Here is an 18,256-nt window from a genome sequence, read left to right on the forward strand (position 1 = left end):
CACACACACACACACACACACACACACACACACAGAGGGATTCTTCAGTGATAGCAATATGCTGTTGTGATATCAGCATTTCTAAGGCTTTTTTGAGGCCTCATAGAAAAACCTGTTGTGTATTCCACCCACTAAGTCTGAATTATTCAGCTTAAATGCCATTTCTATTCTTAGTACTTCTACTAGTGTTTGGATGGCTACAGTATGGCAACATACAGTAGCGTACAGTATGTGTTGTTGAGTGCCTACAGAATATAAGCAAATCTTACAGTTCTGTACATCACCTTAGCTCTTTCGTGTAAATATTGTGGTTAAGAAGATTCAGATATGTGCATGAGCTTATGTAATGACTTCTGATTTTCTTGGTCTAAAAGATGTGTCACATTAATTGGGCAATTAGAAAACGCAACATGTTCGATGTTCCTTAACTTAAGACCATCATGCTCACACCATCTGCTCTTTGCATCACAAATGTGCATGCATACTGCAAGGTTCAAATGAGATACTGATGTTTACACGTCACTTTTAAGGCTGGAATTAATTTGCTTCAAGACAAAGAGCCCTGAATTAAATCGAAAAAGAGATAGTCTTCAAGGGAACATCAAAGGTTTGCAGACGTCCCTGTGGGCCGTTTCATGAGCATTGATTTGAAAATGCTGGATGGGAACGTGCTTATGGTCTTCCATCCAGTGGAACTGATTTCATCCAGCCACGCCTCGTAGCTGAGATCTGCTCATCTCTCAAGTCTGTAATTGTTCTGAGAGAAGCAGCAGAAGAAGAAGAACGGTGAGTTGCAGTTAAGGAAAAGATGGGAGCTGTGACATCTGCTGTTTTCCTTTGAGATATTATGCAATTCAGATTCATGTTATTAATCACATTCTACATGCAAAATGCATCTCCACAAGTCTTTCTTGTGATTCGATGTTTTTGTACAATTCTTTAAAACATTAAGCTTTTCACTGTTACAAGACTGTCATTGCCATGGCAGCATCAGCAGAATTTATAATGATGTAATGATTAATAATTTACATTAATATGGCTTGTGCTTCATCTGCCAGCATCATAACTTTGAATAATCAAATAAATTACAGTGTCATTATAAACTGCAAAAGTACTCTGTTGACAAACTCAATACGTGGAAAGCACACTGTTAAATCTGTTAGTGCTGTCATTGACTTGTAGAAATGCATATATAACAAGAAGGAAATACATTGTAATTGTTTCTTCTTGAAGTTCTTTGAAAGAGAACTCAACATTTTGAAGCTGTGACAAACTTTCAAATTATGATTTAATGGTAATTGTCGATAAAATAATCCAACAGTTACTTTGCACTCTCTGTGTCATCTTTCATATGTTTGCAACTACCTCCTTTGGTATGAATTATTGATAGATGGCTGGCTGTTGCATGCTGAGCCAGAGAGTGACATAAAATATGGACTGGATTATGTGTCAGACAGAAGTGTTGTGACGAAATGCATTACAGTAACAGTCAGTCACATTCCATCTGATGTGTAAAATGTGATCAAACACTGCTGTTTTTATGGATTTAAAATATGTAGTGCATCCTTTTTTGTTAAACTTAAAATTAACGAAGTTAATTTAAATCCTGTTGAATTGCTTTGTTGACAAGCCTTAGGCATTTTATGATGTTGTTTATTTTCAACAAGTATATCAGTGTATTTCTCAGCCTCATGACAAATTTTGACAAGCTATTTCACACACTTAGATGTGTAGGCTAGCATCATGGGTGTACTGTACTTGCAAGAGGCTGTGACGCAAATAAGATCACACATGCCTCCTGAGGGACTCACTGCAGTTCCATTAAAGGCACCACACACAGAAAACCATCTTAAATTGGAATATAACTAACCTTAAAGACACACACACACACACACACACACACACACACACACACACACACACACAGAAAATTGTCAAAAATAGCAGAGTTTGCCATGAGTTGTAAAAATACAGATCCCCACTCTTCTTTCAATATGCTCCACCAGCAACACAGTTAATCAATCGTTTTTGTGTACAGTGCAAGTGTGACCACTCATTATACCTCTGTCTTTTTTCCCTCTCCCTCTACGTCTCTCTCTGGGTTGTCACAGGGAGATTATTGATTTCACTGACACTTTCAGGGAATGCATTTATTGACTGGCCGCCACCAATAAATTGTTGATTGCTGGTTGATGAAAAGACTTCAAGCTTTAGTAAATCCCATGATAACATCTCAATGCAGAAATGTCCTTTCCCAGTGTCACATCCAAACCACTATTCTAAAGGCACAACTGATTTGTTTGAAGCCTGATCACCTAAAGTCCATAGTACCACACAACGGCAGCTTACAGTAAGTTCAATCTTTGCTGCTTCTGCTGTTGCCAGGGTTATGCCACTGAAGTATGCAACTTTGTTATTAGATCTAGGCTGCCTGGCAGGCAGAGCAGAGGCTGGTTTGTTACTTCTTGCTCTCTCCCAGCAGAGTAGCCTCCAGTCATTCATCAGTATCACTGCTACAGAGAGACAGAGAGTGATGGGAGAAGTCTGTGTGATGTGCCTGTGCTGCACAACTGTGTCTTTGTGTGTGTGTGTGTGTGTGTGTGTGAGAGAGAGAGAGAGAGAGAGCGAGTCAGAGAGAGAGCGAGTAAGAGAAAGAGAGATTTGGATGATAAACCTGCACTGAAGGATCTCACACTCTGTAGCCTACTTACAAGATGTCACATGACAAATTAACATTACAAGTAAGTGAAATTACACAACACTTAAAATGGATGTTGGGAAAAACATTAATTTGAAATTTGAAAAAGCTGCACCTCAGTAGATTAATTTGTCTGACTTCATGTAATTGTAGATGGTCAAAGTTGTATGAGCCATTTGATGTATTCTGTTCTATGTTGACTTAAAAATTGTGTAGTAGTAGTAGTAGTAGGCTAATAATAATAATAATAATAATAATAATAATAATACAGAAAAATAGGTAAATACTTAGAAAAAACATAAACTAATATTTCAATATACATTGCCTGTATATAAATCATAATTTGAGGTTAATTTACTAGCCTTTTCCAGGTCTTTCTACTTTTATATGTATTTTGCCCTGAGGATGAGTTGTGGTTGAAATCTCTGGAAAATGCTAGTAAGTTGAAGTATTTTAAATATAGTGCACAACAATATGGCCTACCTATAATATTTTCTGATTATATTACGTCTGAATACATTTGTCTAACATATTTTGTTATTGATTTGGGGGCTAAATTGTTAACATGTGGGAAATTACCAAACATGAGATTAGCCTTTAGCCTCAACCTAGCATACTTGGGTTAATTAGTGATAAATTAAATGCACCTAGGGGTCCTCCTCACTTCATGCTACGGGATGCAATTCCCCCTTATTTTCTAATAAATTATAAGCAACACCGACACCAGTAATTATAATAGTAGCCATTCATTATTAGCCTATTTTTGAGGTATAGCTAGTCTAAAATGTGTTGTGTTTCGAACTTGGACAAGTGGAGCGCTGAAGAATCCAGACTGGAGGCTCCATGTCGTACTTTCCCTCTCTCCATTCATGTGAAGCGCTGTTTCATACGTTCAGTGATGCCTCTGCAGCCCGCAGACGAAACGATACAGGAAGATACTACAGTGTATGGGACCTTAACATCCAAGTGACGTCCTATATGATAAATTCCGGTTTGTTACATTCTCGAGGAAAAAGAAGCATTTTTAGCGAAATTCCGAGGATTACTCTCGAGGCGATTCTCGGACGGTCTGTGTTGTCAAGGTAAGGGACAAATGCGCAAATTGTTTGTCTCGTTTCATTCATTCTGCAGTGAGAATTTGTTTGCACTTGTCATCACTTATAATAGACGCATCTCTTTCATCAACACATGTTTCGTCAGCCACTTTTTCTTGAATGTGCAGTCCTGAACGTCATGCTTCTTTTACTGTTGTCAGATTGTGCGTGATGGGCTATATTGATTGAATTGCCTACATGTTCACAACTTTCTAATCAACCTGGACACTGACAGAAATTAGGCGGTTCGTTCTGAAAAAGTTGTTACACTGCATTTTCCCACTTATGGCACGCTGACAGTCGTCCTTACCACTTTCCGTAAGTGATGATGAGGACACTGTAAAATATCCAATCATCCAATCCAATGCGCCTTGACCGGAAAAACCTTGTCTGCAATTGCGTCTTTGTCATTTTAATATGATAGGATGCAGAATGCTGCTGCTTTTGCAAGATTAAGCTTTTAAGCAAAATAAAAAGCTAAACAGACTGCTATCACATGTGCGACGAGGATACAGTAATGGCCAGCAGAACATGTGCATCATATCCCTCTATGTCCACAAAGCTTTGAGGTGCTTACATCTTCCTTCTATTATAGACTGAAGCCTTGCAGGCTTTAGACACTACAGTGATTGGTTTCTGGGGTACAATGCCTTTTTTCTCTATGTCATTGTGCACTATGGTTTCATTCTAGCTCCCTCTGTCTCCTTGGAAATGGACTTGGTGTTTCATGTGGTTTGCACACACAGCGCTCTTGACAGCATGTAGGATTCTAGTCATTAAAATCACAACTAGTAGCATAAACGAACAACAGTACATCTGTAAATTACTCTTTCCACTAACTCCAGCTGCAATATGAATAGATCACTTGTCTGATGAAAATTCACAAGTTGGTCCAGAATAAAGCTGTGTTAATGGCTCCTGGTGTAGATGAAAATTATATGCCATTAGGATAAACTGTAATTATTGTGTGTGGAGGGGCACTGAGCCAATTTGAAAAAAAAGCAATTGTTATTCTGGCTCCAGCAGAGCTAGAGGGAGATTCAAGGAGGATAGGAAGGGATAAAGGCTAAGAGGTCAATCAAGTAAAGAACCTATTTCTACTATGAATTAAGCACTTAAATAATATAGAAACGGGAATATTGACTGAAAGCTGCAGGCCACACAGATCCGTCAGATTTAAGGTAATCAGACCTTTCAGATTTGAAGTAATGTACTACAGGATGAGAGATATGTGTAATGACCCCCCACCCCCCTATCTTTACCATCTTTTTCTTGCCTACTTCATTTGAAAGGCAAGGCTGACATTTTTTCTCAAGCGCATTCTTTTATGTCATAGAAGCAGCAAACAGTCCCACAATCTGTTGATCTTCCTCGTTGCCTGTGTCACTTCCTTAAACTGTGCACGTGTACCTTGTTAAACACAAGGCCCCAGCATCTGCTCCCCTTCCCATCCCCCCCGTTAGAGACCCCTCTGCATAACACTCGTATGACTGACGGCTTTGGCTTCACACAACTGTTGAGATGGAGTGTTGGAGTTAGCATTAGCTGCCTTTCCTCTTTGCCCATGAGGTCATGATGAACTCACAACCTTGTGCCTGTGCCTTAGTAGCTTCTTTTTTGTCTTGATGTTGTTATCAGCTGTAGAGGCTTCCCCCTATATCATTTTCATATCTCATCCACCTCATAGTTGATGACAATATAAGAATTCACCAATTTAAAGGTCTTTTTATTCCTGTGTAAATAAGAAGTGGCCTTATCCTGCTCCTGCTTGTGTTGTGCTGCTGTTGAACTAAGCGGCGCCAATTTAGTTAAAACACGATGAGATCTGCTCTGCTACGAAGTACCTGTAAACACTGCCTCGGCCACTTGCTTTCCACATGCTGCCTGTGGAATAATAAGGATACTTTCAAGGGGAGATGAGGGCTGTTGAATATTTTAAAATCTCTGTATATTTTTCACACCCTTAATTATGCAAGTAATGCTGTCTGGGTGTAAATGTGTCATCACAGACAGACAGTCCAAAGGGCCTTGTTTGTGTGTTTGCTGTTCTGTTTTGAGCTTGTCTTTAAAGCCATAGAACCCTGAAATTAAAATGAAATTTGTAAAAATTTGAGATTTGAGCAGCCAAAAAGGACAGAAGGACGCTAACACTTGTATTGGCACAAACATTGCTTTTTTAACACCCTAAAGCTTCGCAATAAAAATAAGGGATTAGATGGCAAAGTAGTTTTTTAAATGCACAGTGATGACATAATTGGTACTCATAACGTGTTTCCCTCAGGTTTTATTAGGGAAGGCCGGACGTCACAATCGTGTTGTAATGATGGTTGTGGATGACATCAATGATGAGTAAGCTAAAACAGTATTCTCTGAGGTGCATTCCAGGATGTGTTCTTTTCTTTGTTGAATTTTAATTACAATGCACTGTTCTGCCGCGTCAGGTCCCACAACGTCTTGTTGCTTTTCAGTGATTCACTTATGATAGCAGGACATCTTCTGTTTTCGAGGTTTCTCTCTCACACAGATAAGACTTGCTAGTTGTGCTAGAGGGGACCCTAAAAGAAAGTCCTGCATTAGTCCTTTAATCTCAGCCTGTGCAATTTCCGCCAAATTTAGCTGCTGAGATAGGTCGTATGGGGAGCCGTCAGCAGGCCAATTTATTTTTTTCAAAAAGATGACTACAAGAGAAGTGTGTGTGCCACTGCCCACAAAACAGGTCTCACTGTACCAGGACAGATTGTTACTCACACTGAATGAACACAGACTCCGCGTTTGAATGAATTGACTAATCCTGCTCCTCTGAGAATGTTTTTTGAGTAGTTTGAGGGTGAAAAAAAATCACGTTCTGCTCCCCAGGATTTATTCTTAATTAATTGTCTGGTTTAAATGTCACCAATCATAACATTTTCATTTAGCTGCCCCATTCGCTTAATTGACAAATAAAATTCATTTTGAGGTCAAACCCATCACCCTTGTATTGTGCTTTAGCTGAGGCATGAGACAAAGTACATTACACTTACTGATGATGTCACTTTGCTGTATATACAGTATTCTTCTGAGGGACTTCTGTGTGTGCAGCATCTTTTAAGTCACAGCTATTGAATGTCTGATGAAGAGCATTGTTTACCATTACAGCTTCCCTTCAAGGAGTCACTACAGTCTATGCCTCAGGCTTTCTCTCTGTGTTGAGAGTGTGTGTGTGTTTCTCTACACACAGAGTCACTTACAGTCTTATCACACCGTTATCTTTCCACAGTTTTTTCTAGCCTTCTGTCTTGTCCATCTTTCATTAGTGAATTAGAAAATGTGCTTATTGCCACAGCGGCTCACCTCACAAAACATGCAGGGACACTGGTTCCCTTTGCATGTGTGATGCCATTTATGCCACAGCACGCTCTGTTGAAATGCTTTGGTGTGATAGTCTGCTTTTCATTTGCCTTTCACCAGAAACTGGGGCACTCATTTGTTGATATAAAGACATACTGTAGACCCACATTTGGCAGGGGACAATGTCAATTCTGGTGGGAGAGTGAGGGGAAGGAAAAAAAGCATGTTTGTATGCCTGACTGCTATTGGAGCATGCTCCGACTGTGAAAGGCCACTGCCATTGTTGGGTAACATAATCCACCAGGGAGGCCTTTGGCCAGACACTGGGGAGGACTGCCTGTACACACACTCCCTCTCTCAACAGATGCATATCCCTTTCTGTGCTGGAATCAGCTGCTGAATGCAAAACAATTTTCAACTGCTACTGAACCTGTGTGTGGAGTGAGAGTGTACACATCCCCTTATTGTTGCCATTCTAAACACAAACATTCTGCTAGCTGGCTGACTTGTTTAAACAGTCCTGTTGATAGCTGTATATTCTGATATTCTGCACGGATGGCAAGGGGCTGAATGGAGAATCATAGAGAAACAAATACCTCCTCTGGGTCAAAATCATTCCTGAGATAACTCTCTCTGGATAGTTTTTATGAAGTATGGTGATGTGTTGTATGATCACCTGCAGAAAAGATACCTACCATAATTGGTTGGTGTCTGGGAGCAGGAGATTTGTTGTTTGATAGTGGAATCAGGGGATCACAGTGGATTATAGGCAGACTCATACTCATTGTTGCTAGCAATCTAATAAGTATAGACATTATTTTCCATCATGAAGACTGACATATTGCAATAGGCTATGTACATGCATGTAACCATGCACTGCATATACACACATGCAAACAAACACACTCATACATAGAGAATAGACTTGAGGGAAGATTTACCTGCTTCCAGCAACCTGATCATCCACAAATCTCTTGTGCAAACTGCATACTATGTTTTTTATTTTTTTATTTAAGGTTTATTGCAAAGCTTAGTTTGTAAAGCCTCACATAATTATATGGGAAATTATATGAAAAACTGTAATAATTTAATACTACCGGTAATATGACTTTCGTGATTGCTTGACTTGAAGGATCTGACTAAGGCACATACCCATATGCAATGTAATGAAGTTACTCTACTTCTTTTTCTAACCTCATCAGGTTATGCAATATCATCAAAAAGCAAATAGCTGTCATGCTGTTAAAAGGATTTGCCATAGAAGGTTCATGTTCCCTTTTGTCATTTACAGTTTCATATTCTTTGTAATTGAGCAGCTCCTTGCTGCTAAGTGAAGCCCCTCATTGCCTCACTTTTGAGGGTGCTACATCTGAGTGGGAAGCAGATATATTTCTTGTTTTTTTTTTAAACAGTATGTTTGCTAATAAATACAATAGGCACATATCCATTATTAAGCCATCATGCCTAAGAAATGGCAATATGCTGATGTTTGTACAAACATCATGCATATGTCTAAACAGGGCTTTCTCCTATAATTCCAAACATCCTTTGTAGCCTAATCTAAGATCTGAAAAGCCAGTGGCAGAGTTGATGCTAATTTCTTTGTACCACAGTCTGTTACCATGTGTACACAGTAAAGCCAGAGAGATTAATTTGCATGCAAACTGAAGCTTTAGGAAAGTCTCAATGGCTTGTCTACTAGACTGACAGTGATGAGAGAAAGAGAGAGGGCTGATGCCTCTTTTGAGAGGATTTTTGACAAGATCTTAATGTTTTTGCATTAAAGATTATGATATCTATATATGTATTGTATTTTTTTGACCATATACAGTATCATAGGCAGTTTTGTTTCATTCAAACAAAGTCAGATAAAATAATGTTATAACATCAATTGCTTGTTAACAAATATACACTTATTACTTTATATGGTCTGGCAATTCTAGATGTCTAGACAGGATAATAGTTTCTGTTATCATCCAAACATTTTAAGAAGGCGTCTAATTCCTGATGAGTTTAGATAGATACATTATTTCATAGGGAATATTATTGTCACAGTGACCAGCAAACCTTAGCCACCTAGATGGGATGATGGGTGGAACAGGAATGGGCCACAATCCGTGTGGTGTCAACCTGTTTAACCTCCACGCAGCACAGGTGTCACATCCTGTAATAACAAATTAATGTGAGATTTTCATTGTTTCCCTGACACTGATGAGGGATGCTGGTCTGTCTGTTTCCATCACTTCCTCTAATATTTAAAACTGATTCGTAAAAATTATGAAAATGATCATGTCTTGTTTTGTAGATGCATATTTGAACTGTCATGGTCAGTGGGCTTCACAATAAAAGCCACGACATGATACACCAGTTTACGCTTTTAATGTGAAGCAGCAACGCAAAATATTGGGTTTGCATTAGCAGTAACTTAATATAGCTCTGATATGCCATTGGTAAAGTAACGAGGATAATACACTCTATAGAGATATGGCTTTTTCAGAAAAAATGCCAACCATAAATAGTATCAAACATAAATCATAACTTTATTATCATATTTATTCCAGTTTCCATCGAGATTTACCTCATATACTATTTTTTTTTTCTCTGGACTGTGAAGCTGCGTGTTGCTCACGGTGTCAGTTTGGTGAGGATTGGCCTCGTGGAGCAGTGCGTAGGCTTCTTTTGACCTGCCAGCATCACTCCACGCCACAGCTTTCTGCAGTGCCCTGCAGCAGCTGGTCTGGCTGCCTCTCAGTGCCTGTGACAGGGGAAAGGAGGATGACGATGAATCAGGGGCATGACGAAGATCTGCCTTGCACTGACTCCTTTCTGAGTCGCTGGGTACTGTCACACAGTGAGAGAGCGTGTGATCCCAGTTACATTCAGCCATCTTAAAGCTCTTAGGCAAGTGTGGTTCCTCAAAGCTGTCACACACTACTGACCCACAGGGCCAGATTTTATAAAAAGTTTTGGGAATGCCAAAGTATGCTATATTGTAATAATATTGTTTAATTGAAACTCATCAGAATTCCATACATTTTTATTTGTGTCACATAAATGAATTCAATATTTTAAAACAGCCTCTTCCTTAACCATAATATACACAGTTGTTGGCATCAGCATGTCACGTGCCATTGGAGATTCCAGACTGTTGTGTGACCCAACAACAAGGACAGCCTTTGTGAGCATTGCTCCTGTTTATTTAAAGCAAGGAGATTTATTTAAGAGCTCGTTACACAAGATAAGCTGCAAAAGGTACAGCTCTAAATGGAATAGAAGAGCCTATTTGTAAATGTCTGCAACTGGCAGGCTTGAAGTGCCTGGCTGAGACATGAATAGAGACAATAAACAAGAGAGGGTCATTCTAACAATGGGTATTCTAAGTAGGTAGATATTTTGTGATGACAGCCTTTAATTGATCTCATCACTTTTAAATGGACTATAATATGGGGTTTTATTAAGCTCATCTACACGCTGACAGCACTCTGTCAGTTCAGAGACAGTAATAGTTCGAAGGATAGCCTGTGTGGCCTGAATGTTGACGCAGGAATTCTGATATATCAATGGCGGAATTTCCTCCAACCTTACATGCTCAGCTCTTGGAATTACTTTGATCCCATCTTTGACAATAAGAACCAACAAGAGATGGCTGAGGCAGAACTGACTGTGTAACAAGGTTTGACACAGCTGTATTGGATCCAAAATGGCGTCTGCTCAGGCTTAAAGCCCCTTCGTATTCTTGATTTTAATTGCGAAAGAGCCCCTCAAACATACTGCCAATTTTCCCAGTAGAAGAAGTGATACAGGGAACTTTTCCTGCAGTGAAATGTTTAAAAGCATTCAAACCACTCATTGGCCGTCTACGCACAGTAAATCATGTCATTGACATTTGAGTGGTGAGATACATGCATACAACATGCAGTAATCTTGATATGGTTGTATGACCATAGGATTAGTTTGGATTATCAAAGCTGTCCAATTTCCCATGACAACAATAATAAAAGGTTTTTGAACTAATAATGTATTAATCATGTTGGGAAAATATTGAATCCCAAATGGGGACTATAACACTTTTGACCTGAGACTTGAATAATTGATAAAGAAAAGAGGTGGGGTGTCCAGATGTAATCATAACATGCACTTGAGTTTTATATAGGGCCCATGTATTGTGGAATGTCCATGTGAGGAAAGGCAGGGCCTTAAAACTCTGCCAGATTTCATTTCACGCTCTGCAGAGCACAGCCTCTGAGACAGTGACATTTACATGGCCCTCTATACCACCGCCAGTTGCTGCAGGCCCAAGGCACTGGCTAAATCAGGCGCAAGGCCCAATGAATGAGGAGGCAATGCGAGTGGGAGAACAAGGAGGAAATGACTAATGTGCTGTGAAGAATATGCACATAGAGTACATGAGTACATGTTTATGTTTCAAGGACTGTGTCACATCTTTAGTATAAAGACCTCTCTTTGGAGGAACATGCAGTACAGAATGTGAAATTATGAATTATGCAGTGATACTTTATCATCTTTTTCTCTTTATCACTAAGATGTAATGTGATATGTAGCTTCAGTACTGACCTTTATAATTGTTAATGGCTACTTTGCAAAACATAGTAAAATGGTTAATATGGGTGAACCCCATAATATGAAAGAATTTACAGTATGTGCCACAGTAGTGTTGACTGTTAGGGTGAGTGGGGGAGGAAACCATTGTTCAGTCAGTTAAACCACCAAAAACCAACTGGTCATCTCTTAACCAAAAGGTCATTAGGCTAGTGTAAATGCTAGTTAACCTCTCTTGCCTGTTTTCAACACACTCATTATATTCCTCACTAATCTGATTGGGTCTCAACCTCTAGTAGCTGCTTCACTGCAGCCAGCATGAGTGGTTTAGTTCTTACTGAGCTCCATATCGCCTCTTCTCTTCTTGATGGTGCTCCCCCTGAGAGGTTTCCCAGTAGGGTGAAATAAACATGCAGAGCAGCTGCACATGCTGAAATGTTTCTGGCTGCATTCAAAGGAAACCCCTTTGGCAATAGGATAATGTTTCTTCCTCTGAAACCATTACAGACTGCTTTCACATGTCTTCCAGTAAGCTCCTAAAATTGTAGAAAGACAATGCACATTTGACTTATATAATAACTGCACAGGGCAACTTGGGCATCATCTCCTCACTGTATCATCTGAGAGTATTCTGCTGCTGAGCCAGCTTGGCACAAATTCCCTTCTCCTTTCGGTCTTCAAATCCTGGCTTTCGCTTTTGTTGTTGTTTCTTGGCAAGACACTTTGCTATGATATTTTTTCCCAGGTGGTGTGAAACTATAGAGCTGTGTGTGCAAACACATCAGTTAGTGTGTACTGGGAGACTGAAGCCCGTGCAACTCAGAAAGCTGTGGAGTTGTAAGTGACAACCTTTCATTGTCTGCAGAAATGTTTAAATCACAACATATTTTAATGAAATGTTGAGCTACTGCCACTAACTGTCCCTGCTATATAATCAGACTGGGAAGAGGCAGATGGACATAATGACGGCAGTAGCTCGAGAGCAGGTGGAGGTCAGCATTGCCACCATGCAATCTTAACTGGGCTGTGAACGCGTCACGGTGCAGTGAATCAATACGGCTGTCAAGCAGATGAGTCCGCAGTGCTAGTCCATTACAAAGTGGTAAATCTAGGTATGGCGCTTACTAACCGCCATAATGTGGTGGTAACAAAGTTACGGAATCAGAGCAGGGAAAGCGAGCTTGGGGAGGTTACAGCATGACAGATGGTGACTGTATGTGTGTGTCAGTGTGAGTGTTTGGTGCTGGTAGTCAGGGTTGTTTTGCATAGAAACAAGTAAAAGAAGGTCCAAATATGGAAATGAACTTGGTATATTGTTGATAGCAGAGCCTTAAAATTGTTGCCAATTTTGGTTTAACTCCTTCATGAGGGTTAGTTTTGACAGCAAGAAGATTTCAATTGTTTACAGTTTTGTAGGATTATTTGTGAGCAGCACTTTTGCCTTCTTGGTGCAATGTTGCCAGCAATTTATCCACGAAAAAATAATTATATAAAATATTATTTTCCACAATCTGTAATAGTTTGTATAATATACCTTTTATTCAGTTTAGCTGGATCCAAGACTTCCCAGTCAGCCACATTTCATGGGTAATAATCCATCTGAAACAATAATTCAAATGGAACTAAACCAAATGGCATGTTTGCATTAATTCCTGGATTATCTCCTGGTTTATAGAGACAATCATTTGTCAAATTAAGTCTACGGATTACAGAAGCCAGCTAACAAACTGACTGTTATCAGCATTCTTTTTATGATTCACACAAGACCCGGAACACAAGTCTGTAAAACATGTCAATAAAGTATTGTAAAATAAATCCAGATCATTGTGTGGTATTTTTAAATTACACCATAAATCACCGTGCTGCGTTTTGGCTGCAGGGAGAGAAAAAAGGGAGAGCGGAGGTAGGAGAGGGAGGTGCTGAAACTGTGGTACAAAGCCAAAACCAATGCCAAGGTGGCATGCATAGAATAGGGGGGAGGGAGAGAGAAGATGAGAGGGGGAAAACTATCTTTTCAATCTAATAACCCGCATGAATAGACATTGACGGACAGAGGACCTATTTATGACCAATCATCTAGATTGCCCCTCTATTTCATGTTTTGTCAGATAGCATAGTCAGAGGTATTAGGGCTTATTTGTATATTTTCACAAGAGGCAATTTTCTTCCATTTCATTCTGTACAGTATGAAAAAACAACTTTTATACAGACTTGAAAATAGCTCAAACTACATAATGGTCCACAGTATGTAAGTCACTGTAATGTTGATGTGCATGCATCATGCACAGTAGCTCACTGTTAGTCATTTGATCCCCACAGAAAAATGACAAAATTGTTCATCTTAATTTTTTGCTTTTATTTTTGGGAAATGAAAAGAATCCTGATGTAAACAAGGTTTTGAATTATGTTGTTGTTCTTTTAAAAGAAAAAATGGAAATTTGAGTCTGTCTTGCACTTTGCTTTTGCTGACTGGCCTTGGCAAAACTCACCATGTTGTATTTTATAATTGTAAACTCAGTGTGAAACCTGCACTTTTGCTTGAGTAGCTTTTTTTGAAATTCATCTTGTAGCCCTTTCACAAGCTCAGATTGTCCTGGCAACTGAGTGACAGTGAATTTTGCTTTGCTCCCAATTTTCCACCTGCAGGGGGGGCCAGGAGGGGAATGAATCAACAGACCCCTCCATCGATGTCGTCTTCATTCTGGCTATTCTCTTCTCTTGACCTCCACACCCACTCGTTTGTGACAGAGAAGTTTAGTGTCTAGATGTATTAGTAATTTAATTAGCGGGGAACAAAAAGGTCACAAGTGCTGAGATCTATGCACATGTGCGAGGGAGAGAGTTCTTTGCTAATTGAGCACAAAATGGACAGACAGCTGGAGGTCAGACATCAGTCTGGCCCTGTGGACTACCGTTGAATTAGCTGGGTTCTCGTCCTGTTATTGGTCACTACTGTTTCAGGTCCCCACTCACGCCTGCATTCTCGCTGAGCCTTTTCAGAGAATTGCCATTTTAGTATAGATATGCTACATATATGTAATAAAAGTGGTTTTGGATTGAATTCAGGACAGCAGATTTGCAGGGAGATCAACATTTTTTTGGCTGAAACTAAGTGAGTGTGTGTGTGTGTGTGTGTGTGTGTGTGTGTGTGTGTGTGTGTGTGTGTGTGTGTGTGTGTGTGTGTGTGGTGTGTGTGTGTGTGTGTGTGTGTGTGTGTGTGTGTGTGTGGTTGCGCGTGTGTGTGTGTGTGTGTGTGTGTGTGTGACAGAGAAAGAAAGAGAAAGATTAATTAATTTCCCGGAGAGAGAGTTCCTGCAGCTTGCCGTATAACTTCAGCACCACGGACAACACCCCATGCTTCATGCATATCACAATGCTCTTTTATCTGTATCGCTGCACTCCATCTGTTCCCACACACAGATTAAAAAGCTAGCGTACGTTCATAGATTATTGAACGGAGCAGTGCAACAAAGATCTCTCTTTCTGCGATAAGCTCAGCAAACCAAGCTTAATTTAGCATTACTGTATTTTCTGGACTATAAGACACTTTTTTCATGGTTTGGCTGGTTCTGCGACTTATAGTCAGGTGCAAATTACATGTTTTTATTCTCTTCATGATGCATTTTTTTGTGAGGGACTGGCAAAAAGCAGAGGTTACTCTTACTGCAATGAAGAAAACAAAGAAAAGCTAATTGCGGGCTGAGTTGTTCAGAAGCCACACCGAGGATGAAGAATTCAGTGGATTCAGTAATGTGGAATGAGATCGGGAGCTTGGTGAATTTTCTTACCAGTAACTTCTCATTGTAAACCCAAGAATTTTTATTTATTTTATTTTGTAAATTGTTGTGTGGTTTTTGTTATATATTGTCATATGATTTCTTTCTGCTGCATACAAATTGCCCTTCTGGGACAAAGAATAAACTGAACTGCTTGTTGGACTTGCTGGCTTGTTTTGTTAATTTGGCCTATTTGGCCTCCCAGTTATGTTCTTTATGCTATTGTGTAGCTGAATAACTGTTAATGTGTTACGTTAACATACTGAACACCTATTCAGCGTGTTCTGTGTGCTATTGTGTAGTTGAATAACTTGCCTTTCCAGATTAAATGTCTGTTCTTGGTCTTGGATTTTGTGAAATAAATTTCTAAATGTATGCAATTTATGATCCAGTGCAACTTTATATGTTTTTTTTTACTCTTCATGGCGATTCATGATTTTTTGACTGATGCGACTTATACTCCGGAGGGACTTATAGTCCGGAAAATATTGTACTTGTTATTTTATCTTCTTATTTCCATAGCTGGCTTTGACACTTTACAAATTTACAGAAAGGTATTCGGGGCAAACACTTACACAAACTCTAAAAGTTTGATTCTTTTTATTACATTATTTGTCCAAATGTAGAATGCCAAAATAGAGACTGTTTGATTTTTTAATCACATACATTCTAAAAGGAAGTTTTCCAGTAGTATATAGATATTATCTGAAGCGTCAATTTGAATGTTAATTTCAACCTTTATTGTTTTATAACCCTCATTATGAAAGGATGTAGTGTAGACTCTAGTGGATCTGGGTTGTTTTAAAAAAAAAAGATATATATTAAAAGATAGGTTGAGAAAGTGAGATGTTCATCATCAGCTCCTGTGTAGGTGCTTTCCAACATTGCATAGTTAAGATGATCAAACCACTCACTCCTCTGACAACACATAGAGGAGTCCAAAATGTTTTATCCCCACTGTAATTGAAAATTAATTTCCATCTCACTTACTTTCCTAACTCTATTCAGACTGGCGTTCCATTGAACTTTATAGTCTGGATAAGACAGCTCTGGCCCGCATTATACTATAAAAAGTTCTGGTGTCTTTCTCAGAAATTCTTGTCTTCGTATTTACCACATCAAAAAGAAGAACAAGTGTAAAACGCAAACAGGCACCTATTTACTTACTAATTTGAGACAGAAACCAAATCAATTAATGCCATTGTGCCTTTTTGGAATGGGATGTATCTAATGCATTATGGACAGCAAGCAAGCCTTTGTAGTATAATTAGCTAGTTGCCGAGAAGAGGATGCTGGGTTTTTTCCTCCCTAAATGCTTTCCATACAGCCAGGCAGACAGACAGTGAAAGCCTGCGTGTCGAAAGCATGAAATACTGGCATCTGTGAGGACACCCAAATCTCCTTGGCGGTTTTGGCAGAGAGAGAGAGGGTAGTGCACAGGCAGCAGAAAAAGGCTTAGTCAGGGTCATCACTAGCCAATAGCTTTGGATAGCTGTGACAAGCCAGGGCATTTTCTCAGGCTCCAATAAGCTAAGTGAGAAAAGATCTTCTTAATACCACAATGCCAACAAACACTTTTCTCACGGCCTTTATCAGCCATAATTATCAAACATTTTATGAGGTGGTTCAGATTGTAGTATTTATGACACCTACAGAATCTTTCATAGCAACAGCAGCAAGACATTCTAAGTCCAAATGAAATAAAATGACATCTCATATGCCACTTTTTTTTCTTTTTTTTTTCTTGACAACGCCGCCTATCTGTAGATATATAGATAAAAATGCTGTAGTTTATCTGTCTATGTAGATGGAGCAAATAAACCATCATTGTTTTGTTTTTATTGGCTGACAATGACCAGACAACTGATCGCAACATGACAAAAGAAAAGAGCCACAGACTTTAAATTGGATCCCATATTAGCTTTCTAGCTAATGTCTATTACAAGCGTGGACATAAATTTGGTGTTTCGCCTTAGCTTGCTGATTGATCTGCTAACTTAATTTAGTAAGCTTCAAAACTAATTAGCTAGTTAGCTGCTCCACATCAATAAGCTTAAAAACTTTCAGTATGACGGTAAACTATTCAGTTTAGATGCTGAATTTTTGTGATTGATTGATTGATTGATATCTTTATTTCGAACATGCAAGAGAAAGTGTATACAAATAAAATAAAAATAATAATAAAAAGAAATAATAAAACAATGTTTAAAAACATTGGAGAGAAACATAACAAACAAAGTACCCTTCTTTTCTGTGTTAACATCCCTCTATTACATGTGCGAAATGTAATAGAGTGATCATTTTCTTAAATACCAATGCTAACAAAACACTGATTGTAACCCAACAGAAGTTTGTTTACACTGTGCCAGTGCCGGCACAGCTGTCAATCAAAGACTTCCACTTGCCCTTCCATTCAGAGGATTGGAGGCAGTATGGCTGAAGTCAAACCGAGTCACGATACCTTTGTTTGCTGCTGCACTATGGGATTACTCATTGCATGTCAAAGAATGCGGATGCTCTCAGTTAGATTAGTCTTGGCGCTAGAGATGCATGCATGCATGTATGGCTGTTGAAGTTTAGTGGCCTACAGAACAACAGATGTATATCCTGCTTTGACAGACACACAAGATGTGTCTCTAAAGGCACAGTGCATTTCAGTGTGATGAAACCCAGTCAAATCTTCTCAGTAACATAACAAACGCTTAAGGTTTGCTATGTTCAAGAGTACTTTTGTTTGTCAAATGATGATGCTTTTATTATATTAATAGATTATTTTTATATATATATATATATATATATAT

At 39.1% G+C, this 18,256-nt stretch overlaps 1 protein-coding gene across 5 annotated transcripts in view; it reads left to right on the forward strand.

The window, feature by feature from the left end:
- Positions 1-3,547: 3,547 nt before the first annotated feature.
- Positions 3,548-18,256, forward strand: part of dlgap1b (discs, large (Drosophila) homolog-associated protein 1b) — an 85,697-nt gene continuing 70,988 nt past the window's right edge. For 4 of the 5 annotated variants that reach the window (XM_032503735.1, XM_032503734.1, XM_032503737.1 and 1 more), the window contains exon 1: positions 3,550-3,780. The gene's annotated coding sequence lies outside the window, so the exon portion shown is untranslated. Of the gene's footprint in view, positions 3,781-18,256 lie in introns of all 5 variants that reach the window. The other variant, XM_032503739.1, reaches the window with a different exon arrangement.

Source organism: Etheostoma spectabile, chromosome 22 (genome assembly GCF_008692095.1).
Source record: "Etheostoma spectabile isolate EspeVRDwgs_2016 chromosome 22, UIUC_Espe_1.0, whole genome shotgun sequence".
NCBI lineage: Eukaryota > Metazoa > Chordata > Actinopteri > Perciformes > Percidae > Etheostoma > Etheostoma spectabile.